The sequence below is a fragment of the Microcebus murinus genome, chromosome 7 (genome assembly GCF_040939455.1).
Source record: "Microcebus murinus isolate Inina chromosome 7, M.murinus_Inina_mat1.0, whole genome shotgun sequence".
Lineage (NCBI taxonomy): Eukaryota > Metazoa > Chordata > Mammalia > Primates > Cheirogaleidae > Microcebus > Microcebus murinus.
Window position 1 is genome coordinate 41,271,407 of NC_134110.1, and position 23,589 is coordinate 41,294,995.

The 23,589-nt window shown below is 35.6% G+C and overlaps 1 protein-coding gene across 2 annotated transcripts in view; it reads right to left on the reverse strand.

Moving 5' to 3' along the window:
- Nucleotides 1-23,589, reverse strand: part of NSMCE2 (NSE2 SUMO ligase component of SMC5/6 complex) — a 211,004-nt gene that overhangs the window by 97,476 nt on the left and 89,939 nt on the right. The window lies entirely within an intron of this gene.

Consider the following 23,589-nt stretch of genomic DNA (forward strand, 5'->3'; position numbering starts at 1 on the left):
GTTAGGAGGTGACTTGAGTATGATGCCAGGATGAACGCTGACAATGAGATGAGAGCCAAAAGAGGTTGTAAAGCCGGAACTAGAAATGAGCTGTTAGGAGTCCTCATCATGTAGCCTGATGTAGCATATTCCTATTCATCCATACAGGTGTGAAATTTGCAAAACCAATCAAATATACTCACCCAGAAGGAAAGATGAACTGTCACTGAGATTATTTAGTACTCTCTAACTGGAATGTGCACATTATTAAGAAGTTCGTAACATCAATTCTGTGAAGTGTGAAATGGAAAGGAAACATGGTGTATGACAATGTGGATGGGCATCACCTGGAAAATCCAGCAGTCCACGCCAACAGATGCCCCCAAGGTAGTATTTACCTTGATGAGCCTTGCAGACTCTGATACCTGATCTCATTGACTGGACCCAGGAATGTAGACTCATGCTAACAAAATTCACAAGACACTGATGTATAAAAAAAGAATGTGACTTTATTAATTCACAGTGAACAACAGAATAGCAGGCATACTAAATGACTGAATGTATCAGCCTGATAGTGAATTATCTCCTTGGGAAGGCGAATTACCAAAGGAAAGTTTGGTGAGCATGCAAGCATAGCAAGTGGAGTTAATTATGCAGATTCCAGCAAAACATGGCATGAGGCTCTGCAACTCTGTACAACAGGATTATACACTTGCCAGGCCAATTGGATGCTTGCCTCAACCTGGCAGGTGTTGTCTGACAGTGTTTTGTTAAGAACCATAACAATTACATTAATAGCTCTTCTTTTTCTCTGTTTTGGAGACAGAGAAAATGCTCTTCTGATGGTGTGTGTGTGTGTCTGTAAGATGTCAATATCTTTAATTAGGTTATAGTCAAAATCTTACTCCCTGAAGAGTTTTTATGTTTCTTAAGATCACGTTGCCTTTCTAGGCTTCTGTTTATTGGGTGTTCACTTCTCAGTTTAATTTTCAGAGGGTAATTTCATGTCCTTGCTTTCTAGGATCAGAGGGGCCCTATATGGTGGACTCCACATTTGCCTACAGTTCCACAAAGTGATGGTTACATTCAAATCAACCTGTGCCAACTTTATGCTCACTGCTGTGCCAGGTACAAAATAATATTCAAAAATGTAACAGGAACCTAGAAGGGAATGTTATATCTACTGGGTGCTTACAGCCCTTTGTTCTTTTCAAGATACACTTATTCATTCATTTTTTTTTCACCAGTATTTACAGACCCCCTCCTATGTACCAGGACTTACAAGGTACAAGAAATATATAAATAAACATGGCACTGTCTCATTCTTTTTAGGAGCCTATACTCTAGCAAAGGAGCAAGATACATTAAAAAAAAAAAGTTACTGTACCAAGTGGTATGGAACATGATGGAGAGAGTCCTTTTATATCTGTGGGCAGAGGCAGAAGTCAGATCTTTCTTAAAATCTGATTTTTAAAAAGTAATAAATAGGCCAGGTGCGGTGGCTCACACCTGTAATCCTAGCACTCTGGGAGGCTCAAGGTCAGGAGTTCCAAACCAGCCTGAGCAAGAGCGAGACCCTGTCTCTACTAAAAATAGAAAGAAATTAATTGGCCAACTAAAAAATATATAGAAAAAATTAGCTGGGCATGGTGGTGCATGCCTGCAGATCCAGCTATTGGGAGGCTGAGGCAGAAGGATCACCTGAGCCCAGGAGTCTAAGGTTGCTATGAGCTAGGCTGACACCACAGCACTCTAGCCAGGGAAACACAGTGAGACTCTGTCTCAAAAAAAAATAAAAAAATTAATAAATAATGATTATTTAAAAAATTTAATTACAGTAATGTAATTAAAATATAAAAGTAAAAAGTGTAAGTTCCTTCAGGCTCCTTCCCTAAGCCCTTTCTATCTCTCCAGGATGCCCTCATGAGTAGTTTGGTGAGTACTTCCAGACCTTCTACACACAAAACTTTTCCATTCCCAATACACATACATTTATATATGTATATAAACATAAATTTATATATTATACACCCATTTACATAAAATACACATGTGTGGGATCACATTCTCTATATATTCTTTTGTCATTTGTCCTTTTACATTTAATACTTTGTTGTAAATTATAACATGTATATAGAAAAGTATACAAAATATACATGTTCAGTTCAGAAAATAATTATTCCGTATAATTACCTGGTATCAGGTTAATAAATAGAAGAAAATCTTGAATGCCCCAGAAACTCCCTGCTCCCACCACCCCTAAATCATTGTCCTGAATTTTATGTTAGTCATTTCCAAGCTTTTTCTATAGTTTTACACCTGCAAGACAGAAAAAGTTCAAATTTGCCTGGATTGACAAATACCCTTAGGGAAAAAGCCACTTCAGTTTTTCTAAGTCTCTCTGGACTCTTACTTGCCTTTAGGTTTTAGCCTTTAATTCCTTATCTTTTAAGCTCTTTGCTGCTCTGAGGATGTTTTCTTATACATATTTAACAGTTTCAATTATTTTCAGCACGAGGATTGATTGTTCAAATAACTTAATTGCCATATTTCCAGGAACAGAAATCTGTGTCACTTCTAAATTTCTTCCTTTTGTTACTGTTATATGTAAAAATGTGGATTCTTACCTACTAGATCATAACTTTTTAGGAATTATGAGAGGCAAGCTTCTTTGATTTCCCACAGCACAAATAGTGAAATATGTAATAAATGCACAAAGAATAAAGGAATAGTAAAGAGAATGAATATGTAATTATTCCTGCCCTTGAGGACTTTCCATTTTCTTTTCTGTTCTAAGATGTATATGAACAAAACAATTTGAAATGAAACAATTTGAGGCAATAAAGAGGCATATTTAAATGTAATCACTTGTAATCACTGACATGGAAAGATTTCTGATATATTGTGAAGTGAAAACAAAAGTTGTAGAATGGACTATCTCTATAAAATCTATCTATATATACATCTGTATATACCTCCCACGTGTGTGAATAGGGGTGTGTGTGTGTGTGTGTGTGTGTGTGTGTAAATGCCTATGCATATTCCTTATGTACAGAAAAATGACACATAACAGTAATTACTTCTATGGACTGCGACTGGGACGACAGAGGAGTTATCTTTTCACTTTCAAATATCCTATTTTTACAACAAACATATATTACTTTTATAGTTAGAAAAAACCAAATTAACAATATATACTCAAGGGCAAATACAAATGACAAGGGAAATCAAGAAGAAAAAATAGAAAGGAAAACAGAAATTTCTGGGGAAAGTTTCTTGGAAAAAGCAGGGCTTACAACGGGCCCTGTAGGACTGGCAGAGTTTGAATTAGAGGACAAAGGTGGTGGGGGTGGGGGCAGTGGGTTAGGCAGACAAGAGTTGGGTTTTGAGTAGACCTTAGGGAAGAAAAGAAAACGGTATTTCAAGAGGACCATAAGGAAGTTCACCTGGCTAAAGCTAACGCCAAGTTAACATTAAGAGAGATGACTAAAAGGACATAACAGAGCCAGAGCAGAAAATGCAGAATGCCATCAATATTAAGAGTTTATAACTGGTTTGATGGGAAATAGAAGTCATTACAGGTAATTTCACAAAGTAGTAATAAAAGATAATATGAACCTCATGGAACTTGAAAAGGTACAATTGTTTTTAAAATATTTTTTTAAAAATATGAACCTCATGGAGTAGTTTGTATAGAATGAAATAAAACATGTGAAAATCCCTGGCAATTTGCCTGTAATTATAGGTTTTATTATTATATTAAAATTATAATTTAGGGAGATTATCTTGGCATTCTTGCATGGAATGTATTACAGGGGAAGAAAAAGACTCAGAGCAAGGAGACTAGCAATATAATATATTTGAAAAAGCTGGCCCAGTTTTCTCAATCTGGAAAATATGAATAACCATCCTATCTCACAGGATTATTATAAGGATTAAATGTACATAAAATGGTACAACCAAAATATATTAGTTCATTTCTTCTAATGACTATTATAGTCCAGGTGAGTGTTGATAAAAATCAGAACTGATACCCTGGTCATGGGAATGGAAAAAATAAAGCCAAGAAATTATTCTAAATAAATAATCAATAGGGATCTATTTATTGGATGCAAGGAACGAAAGGAGAAAAGGTGAAGATCTCTAGGTTTCCAGCAGGGGAGACTGGTTGAATGGTGATGTATCTGACAGAAACCAACCTAGATCTGTGACCCACAATATGTTTGGAGTCATAACAATCTTTCACCTCCCCTGTCTCTCTGTTATCCTCCCCAATCCATAACCTACAATGCTCTCCACTGGGGTATAGGACAACCTCCTTGTATTAGTACAAAGATGGCTTAGAATATTTTAAAATAAAGGTGCAATTATATTCATTTCATCTGGAAAAAAAATTCCAAGAATGCATAAAAACCTTAATTGAGACATGTACAATTACTACATATTCAATTATTGCAGTGGGCAAAACTTAGCAATACTTTGTTAAAAATAAAAAAACTCAGCATATACCTTTAAGGAAGAAGAATTCTACATAAATATTCCACAGATTTAAACATCTTTAGGGTCTAAAATTATTTGTGCCTGTTCCATTGGAGAGCTAGAATCACAAAACTATGAAAACTAAAAAAGATCGATAAAAACAAATCATTTAAGTGGTTCTGATTTACTGTGTTTTAAAATTCTTTTCTTCTAAGTGGAGTCTGGTTTCTAAGTTCCATGTTACAAGCCAGGATGAGTCTTAAAGCAGGGTTTATTACAGCTTTACATTATTCCAAAAGTCTCAGATACACATCCTATGTTGCCTAGCTGGAGGTCAAAAAGTTTGAGGACTATTACATGGTAAAACACAAAAATTGGGAAAGTTTCAAAGTGATCTGCCACACTTCAGACTCCTTACTTCTCTGTAAGGTCACATCCCTGTAGAAGATGACAAAGTTGACAATTACGTAACTCAGCCTCTAGAACTAGTTACAACTCTGGAATGTGACCATTCTTTTGCAATGTAGTTGGTCAGCATCATATGAAAATCTTGGGAAATAAAATATTTTGTTTACCTGCTAGTTTCTGTCAGAGAATAACTCATTCATATAACAGTCCTTTAGTCTAAATTAACAACCTATCTTTTTTAGTATTTATGATGAGATTCTTAAAAGAATGTTAAGAATATTTCTATATACTTGAAAAGTTAAAAAAAAGGGAGAAAAGAAATATGTCTTTGCTTTAATAATAAGATAAAGAGGTAAGAGAGGGTGTAGATGAAACAAAATTGGCTATGAGTTGCTAACTGTTGAAGCTAGGGATGAGCATATAGAAGTCTATGCTCTATTTTATCTACTTTACGTTTGATATCTTCCATAATAAAAAAGGGCACCTACATTGAATTTTTCGAGATTGTCTCCTAACTCTATGCCTAAAAAGAAACACCACAGTACTGTTAAGTAGTACTGCAATAAATGTGTCATCTTTAAAACACTGACTTAAGATTTTAAGAATTCCTGAAGCTTACTTGCTCAACAACAATAACAAAAATTATGCCAGACAATAATCCTTATTATATGCACAGTGCTTACAGAAAGCACTTTCATGTCCATTATCTCAACCAATCTTCAAGATAATTTTGTGAGATACATGTATAACATACTAACTTGTCTCTTTTAAAAATGAGGCTCAGAGGAGTTAGGTGACTTGCATTTCATTCATTCATTCATTCCAACATTTACTGACTACTACTATGTGCCTGGCAGATCTGTTCTAGGTATTAAAAAGAAAGAGCTAAAGACAATGTGGTTCCTTCTGTCAAGAGGAGCATAGTACAGAGGGCATAAATTTATAAACTGACAATTTCATGATGACGTGATCCATGCTACAATTAAATGTTTTTCAAAATTTCTTTTACTATGACCTGCAGTAAGAAATACATTTTACATTACAACCCAGCATATACAAATGTATGTTTAAGTGAAACAAAAGCTTTATGAAACAATACTCTTCTCCTGTGTAATATATACTGGTAATTTCTAAGCTAACCTATTCAGTATCTTTTCCTTTTTAATAAAATACTGGTCATAACCTTTTACATGGATTTCATTATTCACTAGTGGGTTGTGACCTATACTGTACAAAAGTGCTATGATGGGTATCATCAGAATTCTGTGGCAACACCAAAGGAAACACAAACTCTCTTCCAGGGAGTGAGGACAGGCTTTAAAGAAGTTCATTTCTGAGCACTTGTGAATATTAAAGTGGTAGAACTAGAACAAAGGTCTTCAGATGCTTTAATCACTTTGCTCTTGCAATACACTGACCAAATCCAAAGCAACAATAGACTGTGAACTCACTGATAAGCTATGGAAACAAGTCGCTGTCTTGAAGGGATGTCAGCACTCATTCACTTACTGAATCCTCATTATGTGGCACAGCATTTCCTGTGTATTAGATCATCTTACTACTACCTACAAAACAACTACAAACATTGTTTACCAATATCCATATAACTAATGCTTCTCTCCTGAGACTATAAGGTTTATTCTGCAGTTAACAGCCTAAATATTTGTTCTTTCAAAAATTCTATAAAATAAGGTTTATAAAGCAAGAGACCGGGATAATATATATTAGATGTAAAATCAGATACTATAATTTTTAATCAACCACCAATCTACATTGAAGTTTTATTTTTTTCAATGCCTTGATTCTCTATTTCAGTGTCTCCAAATTTTGCTTTTGATCTAGGGCAGTTGTACCTACTAGGTACAGAGCTCAGTAAAGAGCTAGCAAAAGCTGATCAGTTCCCTCATACTACATCTCGTTCTGCTGCCCCCTGCTGTCTATGACAGGGCAATATCGGGAAGACTTACAGACTTGATTTTGTTTTGCCATTTCCTCCAACAGGAAAGGCTCCATTTTTAGGTACTTGTTCTGCAAATCTATTTTGCCCGACTGCACCAAACACTCATTTTATGAACTTGACTTAGATTGGTAACTTCTTTGTGCTTTTCATCCATTAAGCAACAAAAATGAAAAGGCACTTTTCCACATCAGCATGTAATCAGCTTGCAACAGTACTACTACTATTCAGAGAGCATCCACCAAATATGCATTGAAGATGCTGATATTGACACTGAACGGAAAATAGACAAAAGGAAGAAAGTTAATTGGATTTCATGAGCTATAAGTGGACCACAGCTGTTTTTCATTCCGAGTTCCCCAAGGGGAAACACGCTTGTAATATCAATGATAAAAGATTTTGTTGGCTGAAGGTTTTAAAAAAATAGTATTTTTAATTAAAATCCAACTAAACTAAACCAAACCAAAAACACCAATCAGCATGTGTGCCTTTAATCATATAACTGTAAGGACTTATTAAATTGAAAGGATTCTGGGTGAGGTTTTATAGGTATTAACTCAATAATGGAGGGTTGGCCAGAAGGAAATGAGAATTACAGTTTTGAGAAAGTTACTGAAAAGCATAAGCCATTTGTAAAGACATTCTTATGTTTGGATGAATCTTATTCTGGAAGACAAGTTTAGGCTTGAAAACGCAATGTTCTAAAGAAGTCTGAATAGGTCAATAAACTACAATCTGAAAGGTCTTCAAAAAGATCTTCATGTTATATGCTATACAAAAGATCTATTTTAAGAATACTCATTTAGACCACCAAGGCTAACTTTCAAAAATCTATAAATATTTAGTTGAGAATTAGATGATAAAACACTAAATCAACTAAAGATACGTAGCTAAAAATAATATAAAAACAGACTCTTGGCTTTTAATCCATAATTTTCCTTATACAGAATGTAGAACTGGGGAAAAAAATACTAGACTCTATTTTGAGGATAAAGCCACAATTTATCTAGAACATATGCTTGGTATTATTTTATTTCCTAAAATATGTATAATCTCACTTCCAACTTTTTTTTTTTTTAAGAGACAGGGTCCCAAGTAGCTGGGATTACAGGCACAGGCCACCATGCCCAGCTAATTTTATAATTTTATTTATATTTTTATAGAGACGGGGTCTTGCTATGTTGCCCAGCCTGATCTCAAACTCTGGGCCTCAAGTGATGTTCCTGCCTCAGCTGCCAAAGTGCTAGGATTACAGGCATGAGCCACTGTGCCTGGAATGACTTCCAACTTTGTATGAAGCATCTCCAAGTATGTTAAACTAAGTTATGTCTAAAACCAAACTCTAATTTTCTTTAATCCTTTCTTCCTGCCAACCCTTCTCCCTCACTCTTCTTATGGTCTCTAAAATGGATATGCAAAGAAAATTCACAAGAAAGGAGGTTAAAATATTAAAACTTTTGTACTGGATACACACTTAAAAATATTTTACTATTAAGAAGGTGTGATTTAAAAAAAGTTGAGACTACTAATCAAATGTAATACAGGCTTCCCTCACTGCCTTCAGTCTATCAATCTGTTAAATGCTTACATTCTCTCTCAAAGTCTCCTGTATCTCTCTTTTCCTTTCCACTTCCACTTCAGTAGTTCAGATTCCCCATGTCTTGCTTAGATTTTCATGGTAGTCTTCTTATATCCTGTCTCACTTCCTGCAACATCTTTTTCCAATTCATCCTTCATCCTGCCACTAGAAGTATCTTCACTAATCATATACTAGCACTCATTAAAAACAAACAACAAAAAAACAGCACACAAAAAAAATATTCCCAACACCTTAACATAGTTTTCGGGGCTTCCTATAATCTTATCTCAACCTGATACACTGAAAAAGAAAAAAGCATGGGCTTCAGGACTAACTTTGAGTTTTAGTTTTGCCTCTTATAAGCTTTAAGACTTTGGGGGAATCACTCAGGCTTCTGAGCTTCTATTTCCATCTGCGAGTGGCAAGATGAATAGTTCTCGAGACTGTTACGTGAATGTAATGAGATAAGACACATATGAGCAGGAGTTTAGCACAGAGCCAGGCACATATTAACTGATTATCTTGCTGTAGGTTCACAGGTTCACCTGCTATGACTGCCCTTGGCCTTGCTCTCTTTGCATCTGCCCAAGATCTGGCACATTACATACCAGGCCTCCTCTGGGACATCCACTTTTCTCCAGTATAATATATGCTCTCAGTCCCCTTTGGCTCTGACGGTACTATACTGTCAGCTTCAAATGCCCTACACTGCCTTCTCCAGTGAAATTCTACCCATGCTTTGAGGCCCAGCTCAAATGTCAACTCTTCTAGGAAGTCTTTCCTTTATTCTGCTGGTCAGAATTCATCATGTTTCCTTTATGTTTTCCCAGCACCCTGTTTGCAGTTTTACTTTAGTATTTATTTATGTTATATTATCAATTATTTACAGGTTACCTGCACTGAACTGTAAGCTTCTCGAAGCAGAAAGCATGCTTTTCTTCTTTTTATTCTCAGCAATTAACATCTTGGACTGGAAGGAATTTAATAAATGTCTGCTGACTAAATAAATAAAAGTATCAAAACATTTTCAAAAGGAATAAAATTTTACCAAAACACCAATCACTTATTTCATTCAACTTTTGAAGTAATTTTTAGAAAAAAAATTGTCAGGAAAACATACCATAGTTTTATTTAACCTTTACAATACATAAATTAAAATAACAAAGAAATGACCTAAAAATTGTGAATTTTGATACTTAAGACTCAATGCATAGAACAAGATATTACTTTAAAACTATCAAACTGACTTAAAAATTTATAACTGTTATCCACTGATAGACTACCAGCATATATAATATTAAGAGAGCAATGATTCAAAGAGGAATAAATCCATGGTGCATACATAAAATGGAATATTAAAGATCAATTTAAAATGTTTTCAAATATTTAATGAACTCATACTATACTGAGTAAAATAACCAGGCACTAAACTGATCCCAATTTTGCAAATATACGTTTTATAGAAAAAACTAAGGAAATACACAAGATGTTAATATGTGGTTATCACTGGGTAATGGGATTACAGGTGATTTTTATTTTGCTCTCTATATTAACTGAATTTTCTACAATATATATATTTTTATAGTCAGAAATGTAATTCAGAAAAGATTAGATATAAAAAAATTCTAATTAAAGCTTAATCAGATTTGCAAATAACACAGAGTTAACTAGCAAAGTAGAAGGTTCCTGATTTTAACATCAATCACAATACATCTGTGTAGACATAATTAAAAACCAAGAGTAAATGCTATAGCTTAGACAAAAATACTAATGAAAGTTGTTCTTAATTCTAAGCAGAAAGTAGAGTAGGTAAACACTTGATTTGTCATTTGGTAGGCAGCAAAGCAGCAGCTCTGGAAGGGGAAGGATCCGGCTGGCATGACTTGCCCTCTCTGAGTTGCAGTCACTCTGTCCACAAATCAGGGACAATGCTCACACTCTCTCACTGCTGTTTGAAGCACTGACGTAGACACCATTCATAAAATCTCTATCCCAATGCCAGGGACATGGCAGGCCCTCTCCTGCTTCTCATGTCTCTGGGATCTGGAGACTATTATCTCAACTTGAGGATGGAAGAGGCCAAGGCAGGGATTCTTTCTGACTGGAAAGGAACCTAGAAAATCTGGTTGTTGGTAAAGGTTGATTCTGCTACAGACTCTGAGTGACCTCAGGTGTTTCAGACTGCACGAGACATAGCTGTGAATGTCATATTCTCAGGTGGACCCTCTGCAAAGGGGCAGGGGCCACTAAAGGAAGTTGATGTAGGGGGAGACACAGAGTAGGGAAGGACACAAAAAGATGATGGAGAGGGAGGAGAGAACAAGTTTTAGAGAGCAGTACCATGAAAAGGGAGAGAAAAGAGGAAACTAAGAGAAAAAGCAGAAATACTCAGACTGTCAAACAGGGAGGAGTAAGGGGAAGAGAGAAAGTGAGTTCTTCCTCTCCTCTGTCTTCCTCCCCATTCTCCCTCCCAAATGTGCTCCCCTATTCATGCTTACTTCCCTGCTTCCCCATTTGTTCTACCACCCTCCCTCTTCTTCATTACCAAAATCATGTTTTTATTCTTAAGTGTCACTAGCGCTCCCTCTCGGCCAAGTGGCTTTCTTTCCTCCAGGAATCAGAAAGTGGGAACTTAGGACAACACTGATACAGAGCAGACCACAATGCCAGAGCTGGCTTCCAAAACCCCAAGGCGCCCAGGCATCACCAATGAGATCTGGACTGATACTGGCTGCAGACATGAGGGGGCCTGGTGCAGGGACAGCAGCTGCACACCTCTCCACTTTCTGTCCCTGGCCACCTCATTCTCATTTACACTATCTTCAATTACAAAGGATGCACTGTCTTCAATTACAAACGACCCACGCGAATGTCCCATGATTACAATTTATCATCTCATAATTGTGTGGTCACCTCCTTTTTCTGGTGAATTTCTAAAATGATATTTTAAAAATGCCAGGACTGAACATGTTTAAAAGCAAATCCACACAATGAAAGGGCCATGAGAGTATTTAGCTAAAGTCACAGGCCCTCAGGGGAGGAATGCACTATTTCCACAGTAAGTACATCATCCTGATGCTCAATATGTCACTTTAACATGCCAAGAAAAAGCTCAAAACACAATGCTTGACTCTGGGGTTTTTTTCAAGAAAATTATATGCATTCTTTTTTTTTTCTTCAAATAGATATAAAGGTTGAATTGAACCAAAAGTGCAAATAATTTTCAAGTGTTACATATGTGGGTGTTAAGTGGGGGCAACTTTAGAGACTCAAGGATACACTTCACAAGTCCATTAAGAATTCATCCTTTGAAAATTATTACTTGAAAAATAAGTAAATGGTAATATCATTACTGCAAATGGGTTCATTCTCCAGATAAGTGTGTTATTTTACACCTCATCAAACAGTATGATAATTTGTCTAGACTGCCAAAAGCTGTAGTGGTTGAATTGAAAACTAAAATGTCCTTGCAGACAGCTTTGTTCAGCAAATAGTATAATTTGCTCCCATGTTAAAATATTTTCTTATAAAATATATCAAGAAATAAAAAGGCAATACCTTATTAAATAAAAACAAATACACCCTAGAAGACAACGTTAAACAAACAAGTGAACGGGGACCTCCCTGGAGAAGTTTCTTCGCTCACTGTACCCTCAGAACCTGAACCTTCTCAGGGGTGCGTGCGAGCAAATTACAGGATATGGAAATGGGGTGAGCTGATGGTTTCTACTTCTTCCACCTCTTCTGCAACTCTCTCAGAAACTTGGATAAAGCCAAGACTGAAATAAGAGCTGCTGAGAGCTGAATAACTATTTAGTGGTGTTGACTATAAAAAGAACTGTTGGGCTTGAGGTAAATGGAGTTGAAAGGACTGAAAGAGGTTGTTAGCTTAAAAGAGCCACAGGATGAAAAGAGACCCACTGTTGTCGACTGAAGGAAAGCTTTACTTTTAGCTAATTTGTTTCCTGGCACTGCCCCACAGTGCCTCTCTGAACGGCAGAACCCAACTCAACTCATTTAAGAACTGCTTTTAGTCTCTGAGGTAACATGGAAGAACATTAAGTTCTCAGACACAGTTCATTTTAGGAATTAACACATATAGCCTAAGAAAGATAGCTAGATATGTGGTTAATCACTCTCAGATTTATTTAGCCCATTGGATGAAGCCACTTTGTTTTAGCAACACAGATTTAGCAAAAGTACTTCAAAATAATCATTAATTTTTAAAAAAACTAATGTCCTACAAAAGGGATCACATTATCACTGGTGTACTGACTTCTCATTTTCTCCTACTTCTAAGAGTTCTTTCTTCTTCTTAACAAAAGCCAGTAAACAAGAGGCAGTTTACGTAATGGTTAATTAAGGGCATGGACTCTACAACCAGATTTCCTTGGTTTGAATCAACAATATGAAGTTGGGCAAACCGCTTGACCTCTATGAGCCTCAATTTCCTCCTCTGTAAAATGAGGATAATGCTATCACCTACCTACCTTATTACACCTTGAATGGAGCTGGGCACACAGTAAGTGCTCAAGGAAGGCCAATAGTTATTAGTTAAAAAAAATTGTTATGATTCACCAACCAGGGGAACAGGATAGAAAGCCCAGAAATAAATATATGCATTTATGGTTAATTGATTTTTGACAAAGGTACCAAGAACACACAGGAGGGGGAAGTCTCTTCAATAAATGGTGCTCAGAAAACTGGATATCTGCATGCAGAAGAATGAAACTGGACCATTACAACATACATAAAAATCAACTCAAAATGGACTAAAGACCTACATGTTTAAGACCTAAACTAAAAAATTACTAGAAGAAAAAAGGAAAAGCTCCATGACTTTGGTCTAGGCAATGACTTCCTGGATATGACCCCAAAAGCACAGGCAACAAAAGCGAAACCAGATAAATGGACTGCACCAAATTAAAAAGCTCTGCACAGCAAAGGAAAACAACAGAAAGAAACAATTCAATTGCAAACAACACATCTGCTAATGAGCTAACATCCAAAATATATAAGGAACTCATACAGCGCAATAGCAAGAAAACAAATAACTCAATTGAAAAACGGGCAAAGGACCTGAACAAACATTTCTCAAAAGAAGACATATAAATGTCAACACAAAAAATTGCTCACCACCTCTAATCACCTGACAAATAAATGCAAATTTAAACCACAGTGAGATATCACCTCACATCTGTTAGACAGGATTGTCATCAAAAAGACAAAAGATAACAAATGTTGGTGAAAATGTAAAAAGGAAATCCTTGCATGTTGTTTGTGGGGATGCAAATTAGTACAGCCATTATGGAAAATGGTATAGAGGTTCCTCAAAAAACTAAACATAGAACAACCATCTGATCCAGAAACCCCACTTCTGGGTGCATATCCAAAAGAATGGAAATTGGTATGTTGAAGAGCTATCTGCATTCCCATGTTCATTGCAGCATTATTCACAATAGTCAAGATATGAAGCAACCTAAGTGTCTGTTAAATGATGAATGGATAAAGAAAAGGGGGCATATACATAATACAGTACTATTTAGCCTTAAAAATGAAGGAAATCCTGTCATTTGCAACAATATGGATGAACCTGGAGGACACCATGCTAAGTAAAATAAGCCAGGCCCAGAAAGACCAATGAGGCATAATCTCACCTACATGTGGAATCTAAAAATGTTGAATTCATGAAGTCCTGAGTAGAATGGTGGTTACCAGAGGCTGGTGAAGGGTGAGGTGGAATGAGGGGCACTGGGGAAAGAGGAGATGTTGGTCAAAGGGTACAAAATTTCAGTTAGACAGGAGGAATACGTTTTAACGGCATAGTAAACATAGTTAATAATAATGTATTGTATACTTCAAAATTGCTAAGAGTAGATTTTAAACGTTCTCACCACAAAAAAAGTAAATGAGGTGATGGATATGTTAATTAGCTTGATTTAATGATTCCACAATGTGTGTATATATATATATATATATATCAAAATATCACATTGTACTCCATAAATATATATACATATATACATATATACATATATACAATTATTATTTATCCATTTAAAAATTTTAATAATTATTACTATTATAAGGCAATGACACCTTGTATCTAGTCTTTTTAAGAAGCATATGATTAATGTATTTAATAATTTGTATGTCTGCTTTTCAAAGTTAAGAATGTAAGCCTTGAAGGCTTACTTTTTGTCTCAAATATCCTATACTTTTAGTATATAATAGGAGCTCAATAAAGAGTGTACCAATGAATGAAAGGGAAAGAAATAAAGCTTTGCAGACCAAATAAGATGAGTAGTTATAACATTTGACATATTAATTCAGATTTAATGAGCTTTTACTGAGTACCTACTTTATTCTAGGCCCTATGTGAACACTTTCACATTATCTTATTTATAGGTTCCACATCATTAATCTGAAAATCTGAAATGCTCCAAAATCCAAAACTTTTTCCACAAGTGGAAAATTCCACACCTGACCTCAAGTGACAGATCAAAATGCTGTCAAAACTTTGTCTCATGAATGAAATTATTAGAAATATCATATAAAATTATCTTCAGGCTATGTGTATAAGTTATATATGAAACATAGAAGAATTCTGTGTTTACACTGGGGTCCCATCCCCAATATATCTCATTATATACATGCAAATATTCCAAATTCTGAAAAACTCTGAAACATTTTTGGTCCAAGCATTTTGGATAAGGGATCCTCAACCTGTAATACATGTCTATGGATAAGACACATTTCTGTAACTGCAGTTATGGAGAGTGGCTACTGGGCTATGCTAAGACTCAATTAGATTTGCCCCTTCAGTTTACAACCTGACAAGGGTTGGTTAACTAAATCTTATTGAGCTAATTTTCAAGCCATGCAAAAAAACTCATTTATATGCCTCCAAAATGTAGCAGCAGAGCATCTATGTGACCATGATACAGGGAATGTATCTGCAGAACTGGTGTTCTATCCTCTAGCTTTAAGGCAGGGTGATGGTATCCCTTTGGAATACAAAAAACACCTTGGGATATTTTTAGCACCCACAGGGCCCAAGTCAGAAAGTCCTGCTATAAGGAATCTCTTTAACCACAGAATAAAGAACTATATGTTACATTCAAGACTTGGTAGCAACTCAATTTCCAAATGTTAGTTTTCCCTGTAATCATCGTATATCTCATGGAAAATTCATATTGAGCTCAGCTCTTTTACTTTATTGGGAAGAAAATCCTAAGCCAGCATAAATGAGTAAGTGGATTTCACTCTTCTGAAAAGGCTTTTGGGTGTGGTTGAGATAGCTAACTTTGAAAATTTAGCAACACAGGGTACATTATGAGTAAGTTCTTTACTTTTTTTTTTTTTTAAATAATGATGCTAACTCACCAGATCTTTCTGAAAGAGTCCTTTTATTAATTTCAATGAAGTCAAGCAGAGAACAAATTGTAATATGAAACACAATTTATGCAACTATGTTGAAATTCTCTGACAGAGTTACAAGTTCTAATGTAAGAATTTTATGGTAAAACCATTTCAAAATAATATCAAGAATTAGGTTAGGCTCATTTTGGTTTTAGGCTGTCACAAGAAAACTCTTTCTATACACATCATTAAAATCCTAAGGCAAAATGATAATGCCTTTAAAATTAAAAAAAAAATCACATTCCCCACAGTTTAAAATTAAACAGCTGAAACTAAATCTCATTTGAAATTATACTGTTAGGCAACTCCAAAAGCTAAACACAAAAACATGTTAAAATAAAGATTGCAACATCAAGGGAAAACCGTCCTCATATATATAGTTTTAGATTCTCAGTCATTTCTGACTCCTGCCCAGATGAGATCAACTGATCCTTCATAGGTTTTCCCACAGTCAGCCAACAAGCTACTCACTCACTATTTCTCAGCCACATGGGTTTACTCAGAGAAATGCATGCAATACATTTAAAGGGCCAATAGAAACCCAGTCAGTGGGTTTGGTCTGCCTTTCAAAACCAATGAACTTCCCATTATATAATCTTTAATAACGAGAGAGAAGTTTACAAGTCATACACCCAACTTAACTACAAGGCAGGCTACGTTGCACGCCTCACCATATTAACAAAGAAGAAGAAAGAAAAAGAGCTTTCTGAATGGCACAACCCATCTTGCCTGGTAATGTCAGAAAATTAATGAATTCTAGCTGATATTGATAGTACTACCAGGCTCTTTTTCACAATGATTTTTCAGTCGATGTGGTAGTTTTCAATCAGAAAAGTTGAAAGCAACCAAAAGAAAATTTCCATGACATTTTATTAATTCTTTATAAAATAAAGTAAGTCCTGTAACCACAGGAGAATTCTGAGAATCTAGCTTTTCCAGAAAGCCCAAGAAAAATACTTCAGCTTCATTATTCTCAAATTCATTTGAGTTTGAAACAAAATAAACACATTACTCTATTTAATATTGTTGCACAAGCAAATTCACAAGAATGAGATGTGTTCAGAGTTCCTAGAAAAAATGTAGCAATACAGGCTGCCAACTTGTTCAATGTCAAGCTCTAGGCAGTATAGCAGCACTAGCAGTAAATGACTCAGAGTGAATCATGCTTAAGCTATTTTTGCTTTTAAAGTACTGCCAGGCACTATGTTAATATTCAACCCAGAGTAAATTTAGCCCAACAAGAAAACAAGTGTTTCCATGGTTGCTTCTTCATCGTGTTTATGGTACATATACAGCCATTAGACACAGGAATCCAGCCAGATAAATTAAGTAGAAATGCTCATCTTTCATTTATATCCAGGCTTTGGAACACGGGAAGTATTGAATGCAACTTAAGACTATTCTTCCATCTGTTTCTGTCTATTTACCTCCCCAGACCCCAAAGAGAAAATATGTAGAATATATTATTAATGGTTCATTTAAAAGTATGTACCATTAAAGTAGCTTTAGTGAACTGTAGTTCATGGATTTTATTTGGCTCTGTATTAAGAATCACAACCACACACATTTCTCTGATGATGTAACCACAGAGGACAAAAACAGTGGAAAAGTTGATCCACAGATACCAAATGGAATCCTTATATAGTATCATGTATAACAAATGGTAAGGGTCTGGTAATATGTCCAATACTCAAAAGGTATTATTAATAAAATATTGGTTGCAGGAGATGAATGACTAACAGCTAACTGATGATTTGTATTGTGTTAAAAAATATATAACATAAAATGTACCATCTTAACCATTTTTAAATGTACGTTTCATTACAGTTAAGTATATTCACAATATTGTGAAACAGATCTCTAAAACTTTTCATCTTGTAAAACTGAAACTTTAATTGATTTTTTTAAAAACTCAATTTTTCATAAAATGTTATTTCTATTCCAAATGTACATGGGGTTTTTATACTTCAATAACACAGTGAATTATGGAGGGGGAAATAGATGCTAGACTTTCCCCCTAATTAAATCCACCTGTCTGTTTATATCTGTTAGAATCCCCAGCATTATCTACAGAATCTAAGCTACAGTACACCCAGTGGTTAGTATTTTGCTCAGTAAAAAATATCAAAGCTAGCTTTCCCAGCGGAGGTTTCTGAAGTGTGATACATGTACCTCAGAGCATATGTGAAATCTTAGAACTTGTATTTATAATTAACTTATATCTAAAATATGAGAAAAATTAGGCTTCAGTAATAATGTACATACTGAGATTATGCAGAACATGTATAAATGTGAATAAACAAAATACCAGGAAGTTCACAGGAAAGTGAACAATCAAAAACATGTGGAGACTGCTGTTTTAATGTTCACAGACTCCTGAAAGGCAGGAGCCTTCTCAAGTCTTCATTTTCTATCCTAGCGCAATGCTTTTTTACATTCAGGTGGTCACTGCCACAAAGGAAGTATAGTGGAAAAGGCTGGGTCAGCAAGCAACTGGAGAAGACAGAGAAATGGTCATCTGAGCAAGGCAGGTCTGGGAAACAGCCACACAAAGTACCTCAGCACAGCTACCATGACAGGACTGGGCACAGTGACAGGCACACAAACCAGCCTAATCAAGGACTCATGTTCTGAATAAAAAAAACCCAACCAGTTGTCTTATCAAGATCTCTAGACCACTACGACTCTCTAAAAATTATAATGGAGGTTCAAAAACTATTTTCAATATGCTGAGAAAGCCTAGCATAAGTGTAGTTATGTACTAGGCAGGATCTTTCAAAACATATGGCTTCTGGGGAAAAACTATCAAACAGGTACCCTTGGTGGTGAAAACGGAAACTCCTAAAATAATCTAACTTACTTGAAAGGAATCTTTAATTCCTATGGAAGGTATTTAATACAGGGCTTGGCATATAATATAGGTGCTTAATAAATCTTTGTGGAATAAATGGATACAATACATAATTGCATGCCCACAAAATATCTTAAATCCATGCATTTTAAGGCTCTATGTTTGTTACCTACATATTAATTGTGTAGGTAATTTTCAAAATCTCAAAACCTAAGGGACCATGAATAACTTATGTCAGAACATCTTACTTTCTGACTCCCTCGATCACTGATTTCACTAACTCATCTTTACCTATAAATTCCAGGTTGGAAGAATATTAACAATAGTTAAATCTCCACAAAAGGAACATATTAAAATCTAAGCAGAGACAAAGGTGGCAGAGGGATGAATTGTTGAAGCAAAAGATTTTTAGGACAGTGCAACTATTCTGTATGGTGGATATATGACAGTAAACATTTGTCAAAAACCATAGACCATTTCATTTGATTCAGCACTTCTACTTCTAGGTATACATACAAAAGAATTAAAAGCAGGGACACAAACAGATGCATGTGCACCAAGGGTCACAGCAGTATTGTAGCCAAAAGGTGGAAACTCAATGTCCATTAACAAATGTCCATCAACTGATGAAAAGATAAAATGTGGTACATATGATGGAATATTATTCAGCTTTAAAAAGGAATGTAATTGTGATACAGCTACAATATCAATGAACTTTAATGCCACTACGATAAGTGAAATAAGCCAGACACAAAAAGACAAATATTGTATAATTCCACATGTATGAGGTACCTAGAATAGTCAGATACATAGAGGTAGAAATAGAACAGTGGTTACCAAAGGTGGGGAAGGAGGAATGGGGTGTTATTGTTTAATGGGCACAGACAGAGTTTTCGTCTGGGATGTTGAAAAAGATCTGAAGATGGATGGTGGTGATGGTTGAATATCAATGTGTATATACTGAATGCCACTGAACTGCACACTTGAAAATGGTTAAAATAGTAAATTTTGTTACATGAATTTTAACACACACAAACACTACAGAAAAAAACAAAACAGGGTGAACTCTAATATAAATGATGGACTTAATATTAATATAATAATAATCTATCAATCTCGGTTCATCAATTACAAAAAATGTGCCACACAAATGCACAATGTTAAAAACAGGGCAAACTGGTATTTGTGGCAGGAAGTGTATATGGGAACTCTCTGTACTATCTGCTCAATTCCATAAACTTAAAACTATTCTAAAAAATGAAGTTTATTAATTAAAAAAAATTATAAGCAGAGGCAAAGGGTGCTGCTCTGTGACAAACTCCTTTGTTTTGTGTGGTGCTCTGTACTGACTCCCCAGTAACCTGTTTCCTTGTCTGGGACCCTGAGTGTCCACCACTCAGACTCCTTGTCTAGCTCACAGTCCTAGAGGCTTGGATTCTGGATTCTCTTGCTCCCGTGGACCTTGAATGCTACTGCTATTCCCTAATCTGTCTACCTTGCTCTGACCTATTACTTCTCTTGATCTCAATGATTGTGTATATTCTGGCCTGAATAGACTGGCCTACTATTGACCCTTGGTATTCTAAACCTTGATACAGTTCCCTGATTCTGTCTACTAACCTTGCATTTATCTTGGTGTAAGGCCCAGCCCAGCCTGACAGTATTCAGAAGAATGATATTGGTACAAAATTTTAATATTCAAAAACATTTCTTAATATTATAAATAAGAGTTCTTTGTTCAATAGAAATTACTTCTTAAGGGCAGACTTTTATTCTACCTTCTAATTTCCTGCCTTAATTCTATGTTCACAGTGTCCCAGATTTAAAGCAAGGATTGTAAACTTGAATGCCTACAGAAAAGACAGATAGTTAAAGCAGACCAGAATAACACAAAAGGGATGGTCAGAATATTGACTAAGTGAGAGGCACAACTCTTACTTGAAAGCATTTAAAACATCAAATCCCAACACTCTGTGAGCCAAACAAAACTCACATTTCAGGCTAGATATGGCCTGCAGACCTCCAGATCTCTGTGCGATCTGGAAAGTGGAAAAAAAAGAAGAAGAAGAAGAAAGAAAAGGGGAAACATGAGTGCTTAATGTGGACTCTCCCATCTATGACACTAAATTTGAGCCAAACCACCCCATACAAATGTATATTTACTAAAATACCAGAACGGAGCTTAGGCATGTGACCACTATCAGCAGTGAAATAACACTTCAGAATACCTAACCCTTTGGTCAAAAAAGAATGCAATTAATAATGTAACTAGCTTCATGTATGCTGTTGGATGTAAGAAGCCCTATGAAGACCAACAGGGCATTCTTCAATGGCATGATGCATTTTACTTTCAGTGCCCTCAAAGAGAAAATCCTATGGTGGAGAATAAAAGCTTAAAAAGAAAACAAAGAGCACCAATGTTCAACATTTCTTTTTCATTCGGGTCTACTTTTTGCAAAGCCAAATATTTTTCTTTTTCTTTTTTTTATTTTTTATTCTATTCTCATTTTATAGAAGAGAATAAATTGTGACCAGTTATTATTTACTGCTGAATGTAATTTTAGGACCAGAAAATATTATGACAAATTGATTTTTAAACAGATTCAAGTATGTTCTTTATATTAACTCTACAACATATGAGCTAAAGGGGAAAAGTCCTCTGCTTGCCTACCTTGAACATTTGAACAAGTAGATGAATTAGAAAAAGGCACACTTCCCTTTATGCACACCAGGTACCTGCCTTGGTGATCAGAACACAGGTTGGAATTCAGTCACCCCTAGCCTCCTCACCCAGGTGTTTTCACAATGCAAAATAAACTGTGCAACTATATATAGCAGACCTATCTTATCCTACGTTTCGAAATGTATTATCTTAATAAAGGAATTATTTAGATTCTGTCAGTTAGTGTTTTCTAGCCCACCATATCTCTTCACCTGATCAATGATCCTTAATTTATTAATACAAACAATCCAAGATGTCAAAATAATTAATACCTTGGCAATGACTTTCAATAGTTTGCTATTGAACCACTTACCTGAATCCTCCCCTCACACTTCAGCCGGGCTAACAACATCTGTGCCCATTGCACTCTTCTCACCTTGCTATTTGAGAGGTGCACACACTAGCCTGGTCATGAACTAGGCCTCCTGCACAGCTACCTCTCACTGCCTCAGCTCTAAGGAGGCATCCTTTTAGCTCCAGTGAGTCACTGAGTTTCCCCCATGGCCCCAGAACTGCATCTTTTATGATTTTCTTCCCACCTAACTCACCCAGCTCTGTAGAGTGGACCCAGAAAGACTCTACCCAGGGCTACCAGGAAACAAGTCATAAAATTTTATTGACACCTTTAACTGAGTTTGTGTTCACCTAACAAGATAAAAGTCAGTAGCAAATAGACTGAGTTTGAACACTGAGAAAGATTTGTACATATAGCAAGAGATACTGATAATGTTAGTTATAACATTTAATGCAAAGACAGGAACTAGTTGAAAAAATATTTAGGAAGCAATAGCTGTCTGTTAAAAATTACATAGATAGATGGACTTTGCCCACTTAGGATAATCAATCCATAAACATCTACAGAGCATTGCGATGTGGAAGTAACTGAGAGGGGAGACAATGCAAATATACATAATATAATGACTGTATTTTTCACACCAAAACTTGTAATACATGATCTGACAAGTACACATCAATGGGGTAGAATATCAGAAACTAGAACTCTCCTGGAAGTTAAGGAATATATGAAAATATAAGAGTGTCTAAGATTGTAAAGAAACATGATTAGCATATATCTAAGAGCAATTATCTATCTATTCTACAAGATACAGTGATAATGATGGTGATAATGAAAATAATAGCCAACACTTACATGACATTAATGTAATGTAAGGGAAACAGGACAGAAATATTCTAAAGGATGACAAATAATATGAAGCAGAATTAGAGCAGCTTATCTGGGATTTGTAAGTGGCAAAGACCAAAAGGTTTAACAACACACTGAATTGGCAAGTGTGTGGGAAATGGGCTCTCTCGTAGATTGCGGATGGGGATTTTCATTAATATGTCTAGGAAAAGTGGTTTGTCTCCCATAGTAAAAATCTAAAAATTCATATACCCTTTGACTTGGTAATTCTACCAATATTTATCTTACAGATCTAGGCCTACTTGTGTGCACTTTTATATGTGTAAGAGTGCACATTGCAGTGATGGTGGTAACAGCCAAAGAATAACTATCCTCATCATCAGGTGACTGGTTAAAAACTACAATACTATACTATATAGCCATTAAAAAGAATGAACAAATCCCATGTACGCTGATATGGAAGAATATCCAAAATATGTGAAAAAAGTAAAGTGGAACAGCGTGTCCAACATGCCAACATTAAAACACATGTGTACAAACACAGGTTATTTCTGCAGGGATACATAAGGAACTGGTAATAGTAACACAGTAACTGCCTCCAGAGAGGCAGAGGCCCACTTTTTACAACAGCCTTTTTGTACCTTGTTAGTTTTTACTATGTGGACATATCACACCTAATCAAAAAGATAACTTTAAAGAGAAACAAGAATATGTATGTGTGTATATACATATATATATATATACACATATACATATATATACACACACACACACACATATAGTTCTATAGAACAAAAGAAACTATCTTGGGCAGAAGTAGTCAATGAAAGTTTCCCACAGAAGGTACTCTGAATGAAATCAACCTGGGGAAGACAGGGCTATATAAGGCTGGGAAGGTATCCCTGAGGCCAGACTGGCATGGAAAAAAAGAACAATATGAGGCCATTTTTTGGCTAAAAAGAATAAGGTGGACCAGAAAGAGACTAACATTATACAGATACTAAATGCTACTTTCTTTTCTACACTTCTCCTAATAGTGCTTCTCTCT